Source organism: Molothrus ater, chromosome 1, assembly GCF_012460135.2.
Source record: "Molothrus ater isolate BHLD 08-10-18 breed brown headed cowbird chromosome 1, BPBGC_Mater_1.1, whole genome shotgun sequence".
Taxonomy (NCBI): Eukaryota; Metazoa; Chordata; class Aves; order Passeriformes; family Icteridae; genus Molothrus; species Molothrus ater.
The window spans coordinates 123,631,619-123,653,404 of NC_050478.2; the positions used below are offsets into that span (position 1 = coordinate 123,631,619).

The 21,786-nt window shown below is 40.2% G+C and overlaps 1 protein-coding gene across 1 annotated transcript in view; it reads left to right on the forward strand.

Moving 5' to 3' along the window:
- Positions 1–2,678: 2,678 nt before the first annotated feature.
- PKIA (cAMP-dependent protein kinase inhibitor alpha) overlaps positions 2,679–21,786 on the forward strand; it is a 43,822-nt gene continuing 24,714 nt past the window's right edge. Inside the window, exon 1 of the mRNA XM_036403572.2 lies at positions 2,679–3,009. The gene's annotated coding sequence lies outside the window, so the exon portion shown is untranslated. The remainder of the gene's footprint in view (positions 3,010–21,786) is intronic.

Consider the following 21,786-nt stretch of genomic DNA (forward strand, 5'->3'; position numbering starts at 1 on the left):
TTTTCCCTACAGCATACTTTTTAAAGCTGAAATGCTTAGATTTCAATCAATTTATATTGACATTCATTTTAAACTGTTTGAACCCATGATTGCTAAATCAAAGATTATATCCTCCGACTAAAACAGGCTTTTTGAATGTTGCTAAATGTTTTTTCTACTAAAATAAAATCCTATCGGTGTCTCCCTCTTTGCCTTGTTTTTGCAATCATGTATATTGAATACTAATTAAAACCCTTGGGCCAAGAGCATTTTGCTTCTCTTGGCTCTGGAATTTACTGCTACCAAAGAAATAATAAAAATTAAATACTAATAATTCCTGCTTTTGCACAGATCTAGGATTTTCTGCTATGCTAATCATTTAGTGAATTGTGTTATGAGTTGCTGAACCACATAGCCCAATAGAAGAGAGGCTGCCATAGCAACGTTTTCCTAGGCCTAGTAAGCAGCAAGTCTGAACACATATTCCTAACAGGCATACACACACAGAAAGTATGTACACACAAATATATATATATATATATAAATAAGCACAAGGCCAACCACACAGATCAACATAGACAGAAGCACTCACTCAAATACAGATGGCATGAACGGTGAAATCCTGCCCTCCTCTCTGGCATGAGTCCCTGTAACCCGAGGTGTGACTCCTGCTGCTGGCACTTACACCCATGCAGAGGCACACATATAGCACAGGGAGACTTCTCACACAGTAAGGTTTAGAAACACAGTCTAGTCTAGGAGAGACTGCACTGATCAGGTGTAGGGCATAGCCAGACAAGCAGTCTGATCAGCAATTTGTTTACACCAGACCAGCCCTATTTACCTCCTCATCCCACTGTTTTCTCACATGTGCTCATTCCCATATCACCTTGATCCCTTCCTTTCCCTGTCTTTGGTTCTTGCCCTAAATATCTCATAAATCTTAATCCCAAAATGCTCCATTATCCATTCCACAGTGTGTCGCATAACCCTAGGCAGTAACCCACACAGAAGATTTTGGTTGAGTGCTGGGTGTGTCCCCTACCTCCATGGGAACTGAGGCTTCCCTGGGAGGGGCTGGGAATGGGCTCCCTTTCCTGACCTGGGTCCCCCACCTTCCCAAGTGCCCCTAAATTCCTCTGTGCATGTGGAGATGAGCCTTCAATCACCACACCTAACACACTGTCAGCTGAGATTAAGTAACACTGCTGAGATGCTGCTGGAGCTGCACATTCAGGTCTGCAATGCCAATCAACAGAAGAGGTTCAAGGCAGGGAGTAAACAGGAGCAGCCCAAAATAGAGCAACTGTAGAACTGCACAGGTGAAAAGCCGTACCATAACCACCATAAAAATAAACACAATGAATTTCCAAAAGGGAACTTAGGTTCAGAGTTTTTATATTTTATCTGGGAGACTAAGAACTTTACCTTAATGACATTTCTCTTTGCTGTTTTCCTCTACCACTACAGACAATCTTCCTACCTATATCCAGGCCACTGAAGCAGCTCTTCGTGTTTCAGACCTTACCACAATGGAGATCATCAACATTTCCAGCACGAGTCCACTCCAAAACCTTGCTGAGGCACCACTTGACCACTGGGTCAACTGAGCAGGTGCAGCACCTGGGAAACTCCTGTGTTTGTTTTTCCTGGGAGCTCATCCAGCACAGCTTCTCTTGACGAGACACAACCCTGCCTTGCTGGTAAGATATGAAGAGCTCTCAAACTACAATGATTTGGCATGCATTGGTGACATCCACACTAGACTGCCTGGTGTCATTTATGTACCAACATAGCTGTGCTTGTTGTGCACATGGGATGGGTCATGGAATTGCAAACTGTGATAGGAATCTGGCCTTCCTTACAAGCCTGTCGGTCACTCAGTATGTGCACAGCTCTCTGTAAGTAACAAAAATAGACATGCCTACTGCTGGGTCTCAGAAATATCAGGACGCCCTTGGTAAGGGGGAAGTTTGCCCAGGTGACCTTGAGCACAGCACAGTGCCTGTCCCCTGCTCCCCCTTCCAGGCACAGAGCAGGAGTCAGAGGAGCTCTCCTGCATCCCAGGGAGCGCTGCATTTTTTAGGGCACGAGTCAGGAGCGCTTGGGCGTCCTGAGGCCGGGAGGTGAGAGTGGGAACAGGGAGCCCACCCACGAACCCGAGGGGTTACAGCGCCTTTTCCTTCAAACGGCGAGACCCAGATACACAGAGAGCTCTGTCCGGGGACGCTCTCCCTTGGCTCCGGCCTTGCAGCGCGGCGGGAGCTGTCCCCCCGCGTTCCCCGCCGCTCAGCGCGGTACGGCCGGGCGGTGCCGAGCCTGGGGCCAGAGCCGGGCGCGCAGCCCCACAGGCCGGGCAGTGCCGAGCACCGGGGCCGAAGCGGGGCGCGCAGCCCCACAGGCCGGGCAGTGCCGAGCACCGGGGCCGAAGCGGGGCGCGCAGCCCCACAGGCCGGGCAGTGCCGAACACCGGGGCCGAAGCGGGGCGCGCAGCCCCACACGCCGGACGGGACCACCGCGCTGCCCGCTGCCGCGGAGGGGAGTCCCGGGAGGGCACGGCAGGCGCGGGGCGGAGCGGCCCATCCCGCCGCCGTGCCTGGGGAGGGTCCCCCGGACCGCCACCGCACCCGGGAGACGGTACCGCCCCTCGCAGGCTCCCGGGCAGTCGGGCACGGGTGCTCCCGCGGGAGCGGCGGCCCCTCCGGGGCGGGTGGAGCGCCAGGGCCCCGCGGGGCTCGGACTGCCGGGCGGCGGGGCCGTCTCCCCCTCCGCGGCGGGAGCGGAGTGCGGCGGCCCGCGGAGGGGGCGGGGAGGATGACTTCATGCCGCCGGAGCGCCGTGAATTTAGGAGCAGCAGCTGCCGCCGCCGGCGGCGGGATGTGGGGGTGAAGTGACAGCGGGAGCTGCCGCCGGCTAAGGGAGGAATAGCGTCGGGCACCCGCCGAGCCCGGGGGCTCCGGGCCGCCACCAGCAGCCGCTGCGGGAGAGAAGGAGGGAGGGAGGAAGATGCGCTGAGCCGGTCGCTGAAAGGTGAGCGGGAGCTGCCGGGTGCGGGGGCGAGCGCTGCGGCGCTGCCCGGCCCGGGGGAGCGCGGCGCTGCCACTGCGAGCCCCCCACTCCGGCTCTGCCGGCCGCCCTGGAGTGGTGCTGGGGCTCGTAGCTTCCTTCTCTTTCCCTCTCCTCTTTTCTGCCGCGGTTCCCTCCAAAAGCGGCAAGGCTGCGCTCTCTGAAGCGCCACAGTGGTGCGTTTTATCTTCCATGGCCAGGATGTGCGGTGGCTCGGTGCCAGCCCCCGCTCGGGCTGCTCTCCGTGCCCGTGTCGGGGCACCCTGTCAGTGGCGTAGCCCAGGACGGGGGCGGGAGCGACAGGGCTGCGACAGGTGCGGGACTGCGCCCCGCGCTGCCCCGGCGTTCCTCAAGGGACGAGGAAGACATCTTAGGGCAGAAGGGCTTCAGGGGAATAGAAGCAAAAAAAGATGTCATTTCATGCACATTCCTGGATTTGGAAGTCGCTTCACAGGAAACTAAAGAGTGTAGAAGTTGGGGAACCGGCCCTTACACCAAAATGGATTCTGTCGTCTTTTTCCAAGACTTGCGTGGTTTTTTTCCCTTTATTCATTTTTATCTAGCCTAAGGTTCCCGACAAACAGAATAGCAGCAAAATTCAAATGCATTTGTTTGTTAATGGAAGAATTAGTGAATTGCTGTTCCATCATATCACCTGTAGAAGCGGAAAAAAGAACGTATGCATATTGTAGCTTGGCTGTTAACATTGCACGTTGTGGTGCGTAGATAGGTCTTAACATCAAATGAATGTTATTTTGGAATTGAGAAGGTAAAAAAAATTGCCTGACCTATTTCTGTGCCTGATACACTGGTGGTTTTTGTTGGGTTGTTTTGGTTTGGTTTTATTTTTTGTTGATTGGTTTGTTTTTATTTTTTGTTTGTTCTGCTTTAAAAAAGAAAACTTGCCCTAAAGCAGGTTTATAGCAATACAGGAGGTTGGCATGCAGAGACAGCTCATTAGAATAGGCACTATCTTTGTATGCAACAGTTAATGGCTCTGTGTGGTTTGGAAATGGAAGAAATTACTGTGAAGGAAAGAATTGGAAATTAATCTGTTCTTAATGAAAAAGGAAGCAGGATACCGGAAGCTGAAGGTTATTTTATTCAATGTCTATTTACCTGTATGTTCATCTTCGAGGATCCTGTTACCCAAGGGTTCACAGAAGCTCAGACAGTTGTGGTTGTGGTTGAAGCCTCTGGTCATGGTGCTAGAGTGACACACTTAATCCTTAGGGACATAACAGGGAGTTGCTTTATTTGTTGTCATTGTTTCTGGGAAGATATTTAAATGCAGTCTGTACTGTTGCTGGGTATGCAGAAGGCAAATGACAGCTACAGAGACAGAAAATGTGTATAAAAAAACAATTGAGCTTTCACAAGGCTGAAACAAAGAGCAAGTGATGAACTGCAGAGTCAGAAATCAGTCCAACATACAAATCTTTTCTCCAAAGCATGGTCATTAACTATGATCCTGTATAGGCTTGTTGCTTTAAGTAAGTCATGGCACGTGCAATGTATATATTTCAAACTCGAAAAGAAACCAACAAAGTTTTGTCAAACCTGTGTCTTTCATCGACCATACATTTATTTTGTTCCTGTAAAAATTTTGAAGCATTGGTTAGGACGTTTCTGTTGGTTTTTGCTTTCTAGAATTAAGCATGGCTGATGGTTTCAGAGCTGCTATGTTCTTCTCTAGTTGCATTTAGTTGGAAAAAGAAACCATGTAGCTGAGTTCAGACGCTTCACCTATTAGCCATCCAGTCTATATAAAGTCAGATTCTTCACAGGAGTGAAGAAATCAAATAATGGCCCCCCCAGGCAGTTGTTACGAGCTCGGTGTAGTATGACTACTCACTAATGTTGGCACAATGTTATCACAGCAAATTTACCTCTTCATGCTTCCTGGCAAACCTAATTTTTCAAGACTCTTTATTCTCAAAAAATTAACTTTTTTTTAAAACAATATGGTAGCAGAGATGAAGCAGTGGTTGACCAAGAACCCCGCTGCAAACTTGAATTGCTTTTGTTTTTATCTTGTGTACTCTAAAGGCAGGTGGTGTAATGCGCGCATGTCCATAGAAGAAAAAGTATATCTAATTATCAATGTGATTCTAGTTCAGTGGTATAACTGGTGTAAATCCACTGCCTACAGATTTCTTTCCCAGAACTCTTGCTCCTTCTGTTACTGTAACTTTCCATACTTCTGCCAGCCAAAGGAAAGCATCTTTATTGCGGTTGATCTGGGGCAGCAGCAGCACTGACTGGAAGAACAGCCTAGTTGGCCAGCTGGTTGGTGCCAGACAGACTGGGGAGCAGCTGAGATTTAGTTGTCTTTTTCCTCAGAGGTTCTGCTATTTTGGAATACTTCATCTGGGTTTGTTCTTCAGATATGTAAGAGCTTAATTATCTTTGAGGTTTCTAGGCTGCTGTCAGCCTTTGAACCAGCAGGTTCATTTACCCAATTTTATTAGTGGGGACCAGATGGGTATGTTTGCAAAAGGCTTGTTTCCTTAGTAGAACAAACTGGAAAACCCAGTGACCTTGAATGCACTTGAAGTTGCAGAGGTTTGATTTTCACTTCTGGTCCTTTCCAAGGGCTGAGATGAAACACTTCAGCTGAATATATTTTCTATTATTATGAGAATTTTAAAAATGATGTTATCAAGTGCTGTTTGAACTAACTGAAATAACCGTGTCTCAGAGCAAGCAGGTCATTTTTTACTTATGTTGTTACTAGGCTTTCAGTTGGATTATTTTTTCCAATTTAAGAATTCTATTTAAAAAGGCTTGAGCAGGGTAAAAGGGGACAGATATTACACAATGAACTTAAAACTTTATCATGTGCAAACAATCAAGAGTATTTCAACATACCATTTTTATTTTGAAGAAGAAATGCATTCACACTTTCAAAGTGCATGTCCTTCATGTGCAATAGCTCATGTTTCTGGGAGAGAAAAAATTGATTTCTGAAAATAAATGCCAGGCACAAACTGAAACTTTGTCTCCTATTATGCAGATGGATTCCATGTTGGACTAACTGTCCATAGAGGATCTTAATGTGAGTGCCCACTAAACTGCAAAGGTAGCAATCATTAAAGAGAACTGAGAGTTTTATCCATTTATAGTATATTAGTGGTGGCAACAAACCAGGTATTGATAATCTTATTTTGAATTTGACACATTCAAGTAAGTCAGCGCTTCACAACCTGGATAATGAGCCCCTGAGTTTAATATGAAATACGGAGATAGAAATGCAGAGTTCATGTATGCTTCTTGCAAAAGAAAGCTGGTTGAAGCTTTTCCTTTGAAGGGAACTGCATGTAAGCAGCAGAAAAAGCATGGATCTATTTTTTCATGATGTGTCATTAAAGAGAGACTAGCTTTGAGAGACTCTTAATATTGTCTACTCTTAGAAAATTACTTTATTAAGACAACATTATAAAAGAAAGGATCTGATTGTACAGGAACTGTATGTTTCTAGTATATATCCCAGTCTCAAAAGACAATCATATTGGAGGAGAAAGTAACACAAGATGGACTTGTATAGGACAGTTGGTGCAAATCTCCCAGCCAAATGCCAGATCAAAAAACTTCTTTTATTTTTCTTTTTATTCTTATGGTAGAACCAATAAAATATGATAGTGGGTTTTGTCTTCCCTAAAATACTGAAGACATGCTGCATTTCTGAGCTGGTCATATTTCTGTGATTGTAAAGTGATTCCAGGGTATCTCTGCTCTTCTTCCCTGGTTGAACTAAGTATAAAACATGAACTATGAGGAAGAGCTGCAGTAGAAGAATTTCCATGTCAGCTGGGGTTTAGTTCTCTCTAGCAGAATTTGGTTTGTTTCCTAACCTTTATTAAAATGAATTAAAAAATTGACTGCATTGCTGTTCTTTGGCTTTACAGGACTCATGAGGAATTTAACCTGCCTTTATGGCAACTGCCTGGTCTCTGCACAGTTCTGTATCCCTTTCTGCACTCATGTCCCGATGGTTCATCAGATGTTAGAGGCAAATAGGTCTAATGCCAACATAACAGTCTTAGTTTCTCTTACTCTGACTGCTTCTTTTTGTCACGTTTTTGTTCTAGCAGCTATTCCAAAAGATTCAAAGGTATATTGAAATTATTTTGGCAGCTGTTAGCTAGTCCGTGAAATGTGCTGCAGCTTTAATGAGATCATATAGATCTTAATATATCCATATAATTATATATATTATATAATATATATATTTGCTAACTATTCACTCATTTGCCTTCTACCTCCTACAGTATTTCCACTTACACATATGGTGAGCACATAACTTTGGTGAAACGATCTCACCACCTGTTGTTTTAAAATAGCACAGATGCTTATTAATGGTCCTTCCATGATGCTGTTTATAGTACATGTGAAACCTCACTTAAAATACTGTGGATCATGTTGGTAAAGGATATTATTACTTTAGCAGCAGCCTTAAATTGATTCCTGTTCAGCATCTTGACTTAACTTGTCGGTCATTAGTAGGTAGGAGTGAGATAAACTCCACAGAAGAGTCAAAATTGTGATGCTCATCAAGTGAGCTGTCATTGAATCCCTCACAAGGTGTTCTGTGGAAATGCCTGCTGCCTATTAGACAGCTGGTCAACCCCAAGAGCTACAAAAATCATGAGCACACAGATTATATACACTTGTAAGTCTTGTGCTCAGCTCAAGTGAATTCCCTGAGGACAAGCTCAACAGCACTTTCACACTTCAAAGCAAGGGAAAGGAAATAATTGCAAAACTTTAACCTTGACCAAGACTGTTGCTAATATATATATCTTTTTGCCATAGAAAACTCACTAAATTAAGTTTAGGTACATAAATGTTCCATCAATTCCTGTGTTCTTTGTTCAATCTCATGAGTCACTTGGGTTCTCAGTTTTAATTTCAAACAATTTCTCGAGTTCTGCCTAATGTTTCTGATCTGCAGCTCTCTACATTTGTCTTGGATTTTTTTTTCTAACACATTCAAAGTGGAAGGTAAAAATGTATTTCTCCTCCGAAAACGTCTATCTGCAGGTATACCAAGAAAAATTCTTGATGTTAAGGGTCAGTTTGCTGAGATGTAAATGTGAAAGTACTGTCAGGCCAAACATACTGAGCTACTTTCAACCTTCCCAAGGTGCCCACTTGAGGCACAGAAAGTTCTTTATATCTGTATGATGCTAGTGAATTCCAAGACAACACTATTGTACACTGAAAAAAATATATAACAAAAAAAAGGAACAAAAGAATGTTTCGTTCAAGTTTAGCAAAAACTCCTCATAACTAGTAGTATGAGTAGCTCTGGATTTTTTTGTGATTTTTTTTTTAATGAAATATGAAATATTTTTTTCTTGTGACAGATGGCATTGATTGTTTGAGTTTAGTGTTGCTAATAAATTAAAGAAATAGTTGCTCATGCTAGAACAGTGACTGTCAGATGCCAGTTCCAATTCTATAGGATGGGCAAAAATCTCTTCTTGTTCAAGAAAGAAAACTGTGGTGCATTACAATGTAGCTTGTAAGAATGTAAGTCTGTTGTTAAAATAAGATGGCTGGCAAGATTCCAGTAAGGAATTCTTAGAGAAGTAATGACTAAATTGGTGGAGTAATCATCTTTTGATACAGTCTCCCAGTGTTTGTTGCTCAGCATTGATTAGGAGTTCCCTGGGCACAAAGCAATGTTTGCACTATTACGTTTAATTGCAGGAGACATCGTGTCCTTGCTGCATGTGTTTGGTTGATCTGATTTCTGTTCTCAGGCTCCACAGTATCCTTTGGCATGATTCAGAGCATGTGGAGTATAAGGAAGAAAGTCTCTTTGTTTTCTCTCAAAATTTGTTGCCTAGTGGTTTAATTGGGCGCCTTTTTAATTGACATGGTGTGAGTAATGTTAAACAATTGCTTCCTTTTCATTTTCTTACGAGTCAAGCTTTTCTGTCACATTCTTTTTCCTCAAAAACAGAGTTGTCTTACTGTATGCACTCCTTCAGTACATATGGACTCTATTTCATACTTGATTTATTCTTTGACACTGTTTTTATACCTTCTGAGAATTTATTTCTGACATGCAGGATTTAGAAACTCTATTTAATAGTCCAATAATTTCATATTTATGTCCCTTTTCTTTCCCATTTTTTTCACTATGCATTTTTTTTCCAGTTACTCATTATGTTTCAATTGGGCTGATTTCTTGTGTCCCTATGAGGTTCCTTTTCATTGTAGAATTGATACAACAATATGTTAGCATGACATTAAGATACTGGTGCCATTAGCAGGAGACATAATAGTTGATAGCTGGGTATCAAAAATGCATTTAAAATGTAGGAAAGAACACACCGTAGTGTGTAGCCTTACAGAGAAATTCAGTCATAAATTCTTCCTTTGTTTTGTGTTATTCTTGTTTTAAAATAGTTGGATGATGGCAGCTTTACTGGATTGGGCTAATGTTTTTGAGCTCAGGCATGGGAAACAGAAAATAAGTGAATAGGATTTGTTAATGCATATAAGAATTGGAGCATGTGAAAATAATTCAGACTCTAAAAGGCAGGCATAATGTGAAACACTTTATATAAAAAACTCCAAAAACAAACCACACAAAACCAAAAATAGACTGCTGCATTTTAAGTAACTGTTATTTGTAAGGTCTCGTGGAGTCAAAGCGTGATAAGAGATGTGAATGGAGTCTGCATAAATATAGAAGCTGTATGACTTGAGAAAGAGACATAACTTATCAAAATGATTACAGCATGCATGTAAAGCCTAAGGGAACTACAGCTTTTTATCAGTGAAATAAGCCCATTTTATCATATACTTGTTTATATACAAGTTAATAATGTTTGCAAACACCAAAGCCTTTTCCAAGCAAAGTATTTGGCCTGAATAGGGAGTTCTCTTAAGTTATTCTGAATAGCTTTAGGCTTTATGGAACACTTCCCCCCACCTTTTTCTATGTGTTTATTTGCCTGCAGGGACTACAGGTGGTGATTTATTGAATGGCAGCTATAATATTATATGATAGTAAGAATTGTATTGATGCTAGTGTCATTCACTCTAAGTGACAATAGGCAAAAATAATGCCACCACTGCTACGTGTCCTTTTAAAGTCGAATTTTCTGTCCATATCTATGTGGTACTACTTGACTGGGCCTGACTGGGGCAATGGCAATATTCTCTTCAGTTTTACAAAAGCAAAATCCCTGCTACATGGTGAATAACAGGTGCAAAGCCTTCAGTCATCCCCATCTCGTGCAAAAAGCATCTCCAGAGCAGATAAAGTTTGAATGGATATTTATAGAAGATGAACATGATAGCCTGTACCCAGAGGAACACAGATACTGTATAAGAAATTTAACCATGTAATATCACTTCCTTGCTGATACTTTAGCATTCATTACATGTTCATGTAACAGTAGGCTTTTAATATTAGCTAATAATGGGGAATGACTTCATTAGCATTTAAGGAAGGAATTGAAAGTGTTTTGCATAGTATAATTCATTAGCTAATTGTCACTTGAGAAGATACTTTTCAGCTGTACACTCTGCACACTTAGGGAATTGCTGTACAGACCAAAGAGCAAGAAGAAACACACTTTTGTGATCCTCTTTTTCTCAGATACTGGAGAAATGTATTATTTATGTGGCCCTTTTAATCGTGGAAGATCTCAAAATGCTTTTCAGCACTTCCATTTTCATTGACAATATTTGGAAATAAGGGATGAAAGCTGTTATTTAAACATTGTTTTCCCAGTTGTACAGCCAATAAGGCTGCAGATCAGGGAGTTACTTATGCAAGTCTCCAGAAAAAGGTACTGATTTCTGATGACTGCTGCAGCACGCTGACCCGTGCTGTTTCCTTCCAGGCAGAAAATTCTCTTTCCTTTCACTTGTGTGCCTCACAGAAGCAATTTTTGAAGACCATTCATCCGTTACAGACTGCTGCTCTGCTTGTTAAGCAGTGTTTCTAGTGGGATAACACACTATGCAAATATATTTTGTGTAAGTTTTCTAGGTCTTCCAAGTTCACTCTTTGCATTTCTGTTCCTCCATCTCTCTCTAGCTTTCTTGGTTTGGCTAAAGTAGGGACTGGTACTCGTTTTGCAAGTGTATTTTTCTACTGATTTTTTTTTTTTGTGTACAATTTTTGAGTTTAAAATTCTGTCCTTCTTGGTAGTACCGTATTTCTTAACTACTGTCTCTACTGTCTTCAACATTTATTTGGAGACTAACAGTTTGCACACCTTAAATAAATGCATCTGATTTCTAAAGTCAACTACAAGGCTGAATAGAAAGAAAACTTTACCAGTATTCTGAGGTCCATGTCCAAATAAATGCCCATATTCCTGTGGTGGTTTGTTGCTTTAATTTCCTACTGCAGTGGGAGAATAAAGAAGTGCCAAAAACATCCTAAGTTTTCTCTGCTTTCCCGACTGTGTAAATCTGAATGTTGTGTATTTTTTGAGCCTAAGGCAGCACCTGAGCACTTCATTTTGGTGTCCAAGCATGTTTCTGGCAAGTAAAGTCTTTTATGCAGCTCCTCTTGAGAGGAGCAGTTGCCTGTGTCTCTGTGCTTGGTAATGATTCATTACACTCTCAAGGCTGCTCTTCAGTGTCATCTTTCATAATTCCATTCTTGTATGAATTTTGGTGGCAAGTATGGAGTTTCTGAGTTTGGGTGGGGTTTTTTTGGTTTTTTGGGTTTTTTTTTTTTGTATGGCATGGCTATCAGCAGGATCAGAGTGGCACTCTTTGTTCTGAGATAAACAATGTCTCTGAATTCTGCTGAGGACTAGGACAGTTTCATGACTGTTAAACTGTTGTCAAGGTTTTTTGTGCATTTTCAACTTAGGTCAGCTTATTCTTCGGAACAAGGCAAAACTTGTTCTTGGAATTGTTGTGGGTTAGATGCCATTTCCCAGTAGGTGATTTGAATGTTGTTTAGAAAATAAATTCTCCTTTTAGAAGCCTCTTAGTTTTACCTGTATCTCCTTTGATGTGGCTGCTGTTGAAGCAGGCCAGATTTTTAGCTAATTTGTCTGGTTTTTCTCTGTTCAAATTGCTGAAAACAGTGGGAGCTTTCTATGCATCCTGCATCCTGTGATGCCTGTCTTTCAGCTAATGTTGTTTCTGTGACATTCTTCTTGAACACGTAATCATATCTGCCATTTGTTCTGTTAAAGAAATTTCACCTTCCCTTCCCCCTTTCTGAAATATTCCTGCTCTGCTCATGGAGCAGTAATTTCAGTAAAATGTTCTACTTTATCTCTATTTTTGAGCATATTTGAAAGCCTTGTTCAGGAAAGAGAAATATTTTGGAGTATCATGGTTTTCATAGTAACAGGTGTAGATACTTTCAGTAGATTTACTTTCTACATATGGGGTTTTTTGTGAGTGATGTGAAAATCCAAGATGTTATAATTTAGCACCTTAAATTTCGGGATTATCCCTATATAGTTACATTAATTTATAATGTAACTAACATTCTAATGTAACTAACAACTAATTTATAATGTAACTAACTTTCTGATAACCACAGCCAAAATACTAGACTTTTATTTTGTCACCAGCACTCCTCTGTAAGAGATCCTTTTGTAAGTAAGGACATAGATGTGGACAGGCTGGAAAATTGTTAATAGGAGTTAAATGCCAGTAGAAGAATGGGAGGATGGATCTAGTGTATGCACTTCTGGATAAGTCAAAACCATAAGATCTAAAAACGTAATTGTGTGCACATGGTAACGTTGATGTGTCAGTTGTTTGTCCAGTGGCTAACTTTTTCTCTCTTCTTCCAAATGGAGTCTCATCTCTGTGGAACAATTGTGATCCCAATGTGAGTGAAGGAGTAGTTCCTTTTATGAAGATTAGTAATAGCAAAATTTTAGTAACCCAAAGTAAAGGTAGCCATGATCTCTGCTCTGAACTTTTAGTCTCCTTTTTTTCTTTTCTGCTTGTATGTGTATCTGGGTATTAGTTAGGTGTTTTTATCTTTCAGTTTGGGCATAAACACCTCTTGTAAGCTAAGGAACAAAGGCTTGTGTTGGGTTTTCTTACAGGTTTCTACTATTCTCTCCAACTAGCCAGCTCACTGAAAGCCAAAATCTTATATTTGGCTTGAAGGCTGTTTATATCGAACCCAGCTGATCTATCACTAAAGGGAAAAGTATTCAGAGAAGCATGAAAAGATGCAGTAGGTTTAAATAGCAAAGCATAAGGGTTTATTCCATGCAGGAGCAGCCATTGAAGCTAAAAGCAAGCTAAAGAAAGAGGCATTAATTGTGGGAAGTTAATGTAAAATGGGAATCAGAGAAGATGATTTTTCAAATCCTTTCAGCTACTGAAAGCATTGAATCAGGATCTTAGGTTTACAAGTGATCAAGTATAGAGAAAGAAAAGAAGCCTATTAGGGATAAAGTAAATTTGTTGAAGTGGCTGTTGCATACCTGCTCACAATCAGCTGAATGAAAGTCTCTTCTGTCCTACCCTTGAGGATGGTTTTAGACACATTTGACCAGAATTGTTGGTTATTTAAGGTGGCATGAGTGACATCTGAGGGTGAGCCAGCGTTCAAGTCAGTATCCATGTGGTTCTATAAATAAAGAAGGTCGCATGTAAGGCCTTGATGAATGTTGGCTTGTCTGAAAGGGCTAACTCTCACCAGTTTAATTCAAGTTTTATTCCTTCAAATGCTTGATTGTTCAAAACCTAGCCAAGGCAGAACACCTGTTACTTTCTTTTTGTACTTCTCCTTCCCTATTTACTGATTGCTTCCAGCACTTCATGTCAAACTTGATGAAAACATAATTCTTGCTTTTGTAGTTACTTGTTTGATTTCACTTGGGAAATCTGCACACAACTATATCTGACAATAACCAGTTACTCCTGAAGGATCTTTTATTGTCCTCTGAAAATCCTTTTGTCTCTGAACACCAGAGGAATAAACAAAGACTGGAATAAGCTCTAAAGTGCCAACTGTGCCTCACCATATGCACCTGGGTAATCCACAGCATACTTACTTGCACTGTGCACATGTGCATGTCCTTTCCATGGAAACTGGAATCAGGGTGCAGAGAATGGGAATGCCTAGGTCTCATCCTGACATTTAATCATGACAAATCTGCAAAGTAATTGTGAAACATGCAACTTTGTTGTTTGGTCTTACTGACTGTCACGTTTTACTGCTTTTTCTACAGGCAGACTTTTTTTTTTTCTTTGCAATTTCTTATAATTTTTAAAATGAAAAAAAACCAGTCTGCTACTTGCACTGAGTAATACTTCAAACCTTTCATTTGCTGGAGCAGATCTAGTAGGATCTATCAGAAAGTGTTGCTTTAGCCCTTGTTTTCTGGTGAAGATACCTGTTTTGGGAAGTAGTTTCTCTTTCCACAATTGCTTGTGTATGTACTTGATGCTTTCCCATCTATCTGAAGCTGAATGAAAAGTACCTATTTACAGTTACAAGACTTATCTCAACATGCAAACTTTCTGCCAGGTGTTTTTAGGGAGCTAAAGTGTCTTTTTGAAAAGACACTTTTTTCACCTAATAACTGTAATAATTTTGTCTCCTTCCTCAAGCTTCCTGGGAGAAGACATAGGCAAGAGAGTTTTTATATTCAAAGGAGATTTTTCTACAAGCCTTTTATGACATCCATTTATTTCTATGGAACTTTGGTGGTATTCTTCTCATCTTCAGATGGCATCTGTGAGCAATTTTCTAGTCTTTTTCTCCTACTATGTGTATATAAGCTACCAAAAAGAGTGGAATTTATTTGTCCCACATTGTTGGATAAACTTGCTTAAAAAGCCCAACAGTGTCACTCAAATTTCAATTGAACTGTTCACCATTCCTTCTTCCATGCTTATGTACTCTTCACTTAAATTTTTTTTTTTGAATAGCAAGGAAATTACAGAAGTCAAAAGAAAGCTAATCTAAGATCTTCTTCTACAAAAAAAGGTGAATATAATGACTTATTTACCATGGTCTTTTGATCTGATAAATCCTGGGCAAAACAGTAGAAAAAGCAAAGCTGTAAGTGTAAAGTATATTGAGAGACAGGATTATAATTAATGCAAATCACTTATGGTTAATGAAAAAAAAAAGATCCTGTCAAAGAAACCCTGACATGCTGGCTTTGCATATTTTGGAGATTACAAGAAATACCCTATTAAGCCTATGTTACTCAATGAAAACAGAAATTGATGTTATTTCAACATAACATCAATAGTTAGTAGTTTCAGCATTCAGATGTGTCAGTTCATACCTATGAATTACCCACTGCAGCTTTTTTTGTACCTTGTCCTGTATGCTATATGTGTGATAACTTCCCAAAAAGTACTTCATAGTGCTGTTTAGATCAGCACTGGCCCAGAGTGTAAGCAGCTCCTTCTGGGTCCACTGTGAAAAGGTTCCTAAAGATGGAGTGAGAGTCTTGCCTCCTCAGAAAATACCAATGACTATCTATTTGAAGGCAAATGCCTGTTTTTCCTTTCTTTGCTCTGTCTCTGCAATGGGTTGCAATATTTGTGAGTGTTCCCTTACTTTTCTGTCTCTTCCCTGACTACCACCCCCTCCCTCACCTGCCCTGCCAAGAAATAAAGCAAGAGGGAAGTTTTTCCTACAGCAGAGAGTAGAAGCAGAATTCAGAAGTGCTCAAAAGAGCTGTGAATATCTGGAGAGCTGCATGATGTCACATACAGCTTCTGTTTTGTACCAGTTGGAAAGAATTGTTTTCCTACTGATAACTTATCTTGACAAAAATCTTCCTTTTGAAATAAAACTCTGAAACCAAAGAAATGCATACCAAGTTTACTTGTTCAAAAGTGTTGTTACTCAGAATACATAAGTATAGCAAATTTCTCAAGTGTCTTAAAAATACCTCTCCCTAAGGCTCATTAAGAATGTTTGTTAGGAGAATTCAAAGGCAGCACAAAGCAGATTAAGAGTTCTCCCAGACCATCTAAAAGACCTGCATGACTAGTGCAATTTTGTCTGTTTACATGTAATGCACCTTTGATCCTGTTCATTGCAAACTTATATATTAAATCCACTAAAATGGTCCCTTTCTTGCTGTAGAACTGTCAAACTGTTGAAACACTGAAACTGGACATCTCCATTTCTTTCCAAATGACTCATCACTTTGTTTGCCTCAATAAATGTTTTGCACCTCATTAATTTCTTGTCATTATTTTGTGTGTCTTGGTTCTTTCTACTTTGTTTGTACTGGACAATAAGAACTTAGTTTTATTTGTCTTTTTGTATTTTAAACTTTGGTACAGGCTGTTCTCCATTACAGGTCCTTGTTCCATCTACAAGAGGATAAGATTCTTCCAGACTTCAGCATGTTGCCTAAAAATCAAGGGAGTGGTTTAAGGTTCCACTATCTTTGCTACTCCTCTTGTAGGAGATATAATGAAATCCTGACTGCTGTGGAAACAGAAGACTGCCAGCTCTGCCTTATGCATGTTATCTAGTAGCATGAAGAGAACTTCTTGTGTCTGTTGCAGTCAGAGCATGCTGACTGGGTCTTTCAAATCAGTTATTGAAACTGACATTTGAAACGCAAGATGAAGAAATGCAAAGAAAAAGCTCACCAGTTATAATGAACAAGATCTTTCAAGGAGTCCCGAGAAGCAGCTTAAAAAAAACACCAAAAGAAGCCACTAAAACATACCCAAACACCAAACAAAGAGTCCCCAAGCCCTCCCTATTTAGAAAATACATATTTTGCTATGCTGTGTCCAGAACACCATATAAAAATTGCTTTTTCAGAATCCTTTGTTTTCAGCCTCTAGCGGTTCAAGATCACTCTGTGTTTGTATCCCTCCCCTTTCTTCTTGTTTTCTCTCTAAGAACAATGTGAAAGTCATCTCTGCGCTCAATCCATATGTCTGAGTGATTGTTCCATACTATATAGCCACTGCTTTTTCTCCTAGCTTCCTTCACAAATTCCTAGTTTGAAAACAAAGGCTTTGGAAGTTCATAATTGCAATGTACTGATGAGGAAACCTCTCTACAAAACTGGATAATTAAGTCAATTTTTCCAGATGCTGTTAACAGGTACAATTTCTTACTATTTTTTTTTATTTTACTATTTCAAAAATTCTTTTGAAAAGAAAATCTTATTTCAGTGCCTGCCCAATGTGTTCTAAAGGCTCACTTGTGGGCCAGTTTATAAAGGAGATCATTGTTCTGCCTCTTGTACTATGCTACTGAGCTGGTAGGTATAGTATATATGTAAGACTTTATTAGATAGAATAGTATATGTATTAAAAGAAAAATGTATAACAGCCTTTAGGCTATCATCAAGCTTGAAGGCCAGAGAATGTGCATTCTTGCAAGTTCAGAAGTTAAGTATGCAAATCCTCATCTTCTCTTGAGAAATTACATATTTTTGACTGTATTGGTAGAATCTGATGAGAATTCAGCCAGTGAAAATTCTCCTGTAAAGTTAATTAAGGCTGGTATCCTGAGAACACTTTGCATTAATTTTGTATCAGATTATACTTCTACTTTCTGCAACCTTAATTAATCAAATTTTAATGGTTACTCAATCCATTGCACAGTTTGGGGCTTAAAAATATCAAGAGGTATGTTCCTAATTGAATACTGTTATGTGGGAGGGGAGGGATAGGTAGATATTGGTCCCCTTTTCTAAAGGGGAAATAGATTCTGAGCAGAAGACAGAGAAAGATGAAAAGGGCAGCTGGTCCTTCGGGACAAGGAATGGCAGCAGAATAGGGGCAGCAAAGTAATTAACAGGTCTTTCTCCACATGAGAAGGTGGCCTTTGCTGTGCCTAATTACACAGACAGTAATTTAAAACACGCTGTCTTGTCTCACAGTTGGATCTTTCAGAGCCTGGCTCATGCAGACAACCTCCTGGAGTCTCAGGCCTGTAAGCAGAAACCCAGGTAGTCTTTGCATGAGACCACAAGCTGAGAGGACACGTTTCTTGTGTAGAGTTAGAACTCTCATCCTTTGTGGATTAATGTTGTAGTTTAATCCTTTGTAGATTAATGGCCTGTAATGTTACCATTTTGCATTGTACCAGGATTCAAAGGCGTATCAACTTCAGTGTAAACCTGGGCTCCAGTAAGCAGAAGGCTAAAATCTGATTTTACAAACACCATGCAGTTGTGTCATTAGACAGAAAATATTTAGTTGCTTGTACTATATGTCAGGAATGAGCAAGTCTGGAGCAGGCTGTACTAATGTGAGGGAATTGTCTTGCCAAGACACAGTTGTGTGTCTTAGTTGAGGCCTGTATTTCACCTATGACATGATGATAACTTTTTAAACTCACTAATCATGGATTGACCGATGTTCCTGTATCCTTCACTTCTCCAGTGATTTTAATGAGACTGGACTCTTGAGCCAAGAAAAATCTGAGAACTACATACAGCCTTTAGGAAACTGAATTCAAGACTCTAATCTTTCCTATTTTATTTGAAAAACAGTAAGTACCTAGAACTGCTGGCCAGACTCTTTGTTTTTGCATACCTTTGTATTTGTGTCACCTAAGATGAGGTAATGAGGACTCTCAGATCTTGAACTTGCTAAGAGGCACGAGTGTGCCATCACAGTCATTTGGACAGCTGCTTCAACAGGGATATATTGACATGCCCACTCAAGGGCAGTACAGGCTACAGAAAACAGGAGGCTGGAGCACATGGTGTACAAGCAGGGACTGTGGGAACTGAGTTTGTCCAGCATGAAAAGGACACTACAAGATGTAACAGCACTACCCAAGGAGGCATTGTGGAGATGCTATAGACTTTTCCTGGAGTTCTGCAACAAAAGGATAAGTGGCAATGGCCCCAAGTTGCAATAAGAAATTCCAGATACATGGAAGGAAAATCTTTCACTTAGAAAATGCTTGGCACTGGTACAGCTTGGCATAATGCCTGGGGACCCTCCAGCCTTGGGGATACTCAAAATTCTTCTGAGTCTCTGAGCAGCCAGACTGTTAGCCTACCTAACCTCAAATGGTTGTTGGACTTGATGGCCTCCAGATATCCCTTCCAAAGTTTTTCTGTGATTCAAAATGGTAGTTTACTAGGTGTGCCCATACAGACCTATCAGTCCTGACTCAGGGTTCAAGTTTAACTCAAAAACCTGTGTGGAGGTAGGGAAGAAGTGAATGAATGTCACTGCTCATCTTCCACATAATAGCTTCATTTGTGGAGGGACAAGACTTGTAATCCAGACTGTTCTCAGTCTCAAGGAGCCCATGGACAGAGCCTTCAGTATAAAAGGTCTGTTGAAATTGGCTTATCAGTTGCAAGCCCAATTGTTTTCCTTCTGGTCCTGTGCCTTCTTGCAGATGAGGATGCCTAACTCTGTAGCCTTATGATTTGTGTGATGAAGACCAGGAGACCTCAGATTAAGTGCATTGATTTTCATGATCTCTGGAGTAAAATACATGAGCAGTTCTGAAAGTCCTCTTAGCTTGCGTTGTTATGCTTAAGACAAGCTTTTCTATCACACAGTGCTTATTTCACAGGAGTAAGCTGATCAAGGATCATGCAAGAGACAGAGCTTAGTTACACTTGAGATTATCCAAATGCAGCAGAGCAATGCTCAAGTGCTGAGATGAAATGGGTCTCAAACTCCTACGTGTAGGAGAGAGTGGTGGCAAGCTGCCTTTCTCCTGAACCTGCAAGACATGACCACAGCCTTTTTGTAAAGAGATGATTTCTGTTTTCCATATGAAGTTCTTACTAAGACAATGAGATATGAACATAATAAGCAATTCCATATTTAGGTATTAATGACTTTGTCATTGTTTAATGTACCTTACTCTGGTGCAGAAAAACACAGATATGTGACAACAGGCCTTGCAAACTAAATTTATCCTTCTATAAAATCCACCCACGTAGAAGATATTCAAGAAAAGCTCCATCACATGCTGAAATCTGTGAAACATAAAAGAACCCTGGGAAGTAATTTAATTTATATTAATAACAGTATATTTTTCATACTGTACTGGGAGGGAATGACACAAGAAACCACATAAATCCATTAAAGAGCATGGAATTTCAAGACTGGGGTTTTTCTTGTGTTTTGGTTTTTGTTTTTTTTTTTTTAATTTTTAATTGTGAATTTTGTCAACATGATTCTAGGAGACCCTGTAGCTTTTTCTCCTGAAGTTCATTCACTTTAAACAACTGCCAAACTCTTTCTGTACAGATCTGTTAAGGAAAGCTAGTAAGAAATATTCATTCTGGCTAGAGAAAACACTTTTGCCCCAATTCACAGAAAAAAAAAAGTATATTTGGTAGTAATTTTGTTAGTGGCATTATATGAAGTAAAGCACTTTGTATAGAGCACAGGGGTTTTTTTATTTATGGATGCTGCACTATTATAGTTTATACTTTGTTTTTTCCTATTTGTAATTCTTGCTTTTTTATAACAAAACTATCATTGGATATTATCTTCTAAATTCTGTCCTAATCTATTAGGTGAGAACCACGATCAGCACAATGTTTTCCAGTCTTCTTCAAAGCACTGTGATATAGCATGTTTCTGGCTCAGTGTGTTTTAAGAAAAAATACATTCAGCCTTATAATGGCATAATGAGAGTAATTTTCTTAATGAAGCATGTGATCTGACTTGAAGTACTTATTCTTCTAGATGTACCTCATCACAATTTGTTTCTAAGAACCTTCTTACCTAGTATCAGACATTGTTCTATCTCTGGACCTCCTCTGCTCTATTGCTGTTGTTTTAGAGTGCCCAAGATTAGTAGGAAGAATGCAGAGAAAAGAACATGATGTGAAACTGAGCAGAGGAAAAATTACCTGTCTCATATGGTTTTGCTTTAAAAGACCTGCTTGCTACTTGTGTAACATCTAAAAGACATGATGCTGTGCTGCTTCATTAAAACTTCATGCAGTAACATTAGAGCTCAGTGGAATCTTTGATTACCTGCTTAATAATCAGACTAAACCAGTTTGCCTTTGCTGGCAGTGTAATCATAATCTCTATTTAATCAAATTACAGGTGGTGGTTTGTTTTGTTTAGCTTCTCTGGGTTATTTTTTCTTCAACTTGTCCTTTAACCGAAAGTTAACTGGTTAAAATTGTTCCAACTAAACTTCTTTGGGTAAGAAGCATTTCTTTGGTCTTGGATGTGATGAGTGGAAGAGATGTGCTTGTGTTTGATGGAATTATAGAGAGTTCTTTTCATTTTTAATGATAAACACCCTTCCCTTCTTTCTCCTTATATTCCTAGAGCAAATTTGGTGAATGCCTTTTCCTGTTCTACTGTTTTCACTGGAGATGGCAGAGCACTTAATTTATTCTTGTCTTCATATAATAGCCTCTTTTGAATGAAAGACTCAGAGAATCTGCATGTTTACAGTCCAGTTTTATCTTTTTTAAGAAAAGGAAAAAAAATCCTTCAATATTTCTTTTTCATAGGGAAATTTTGATTAAGTTTGATATTACTTTCTGCTGACCCCATTAACTTTTGAGGTCCCTTAAATGGCATCCTGAAGTAGGCCAAAAAAGGGGAAAACTTATGTAAAATAGCTTTAATGACCCTAAGAATCATCATGTTTTGTAGTGTGATAGATGTGGAGTTTCAGGCAATAGCCAAGTTTGACTTTACAGATAAGTTTGCTTCATTTGGCATACGAGTCAAATGGCTAAAAGATTTGCAGCGATTCCCAAAAAACATCTTGTCACACGTAGATCATTTCTGTCTGGTTACAAATATGTTAGTCCTGTAATGACATCA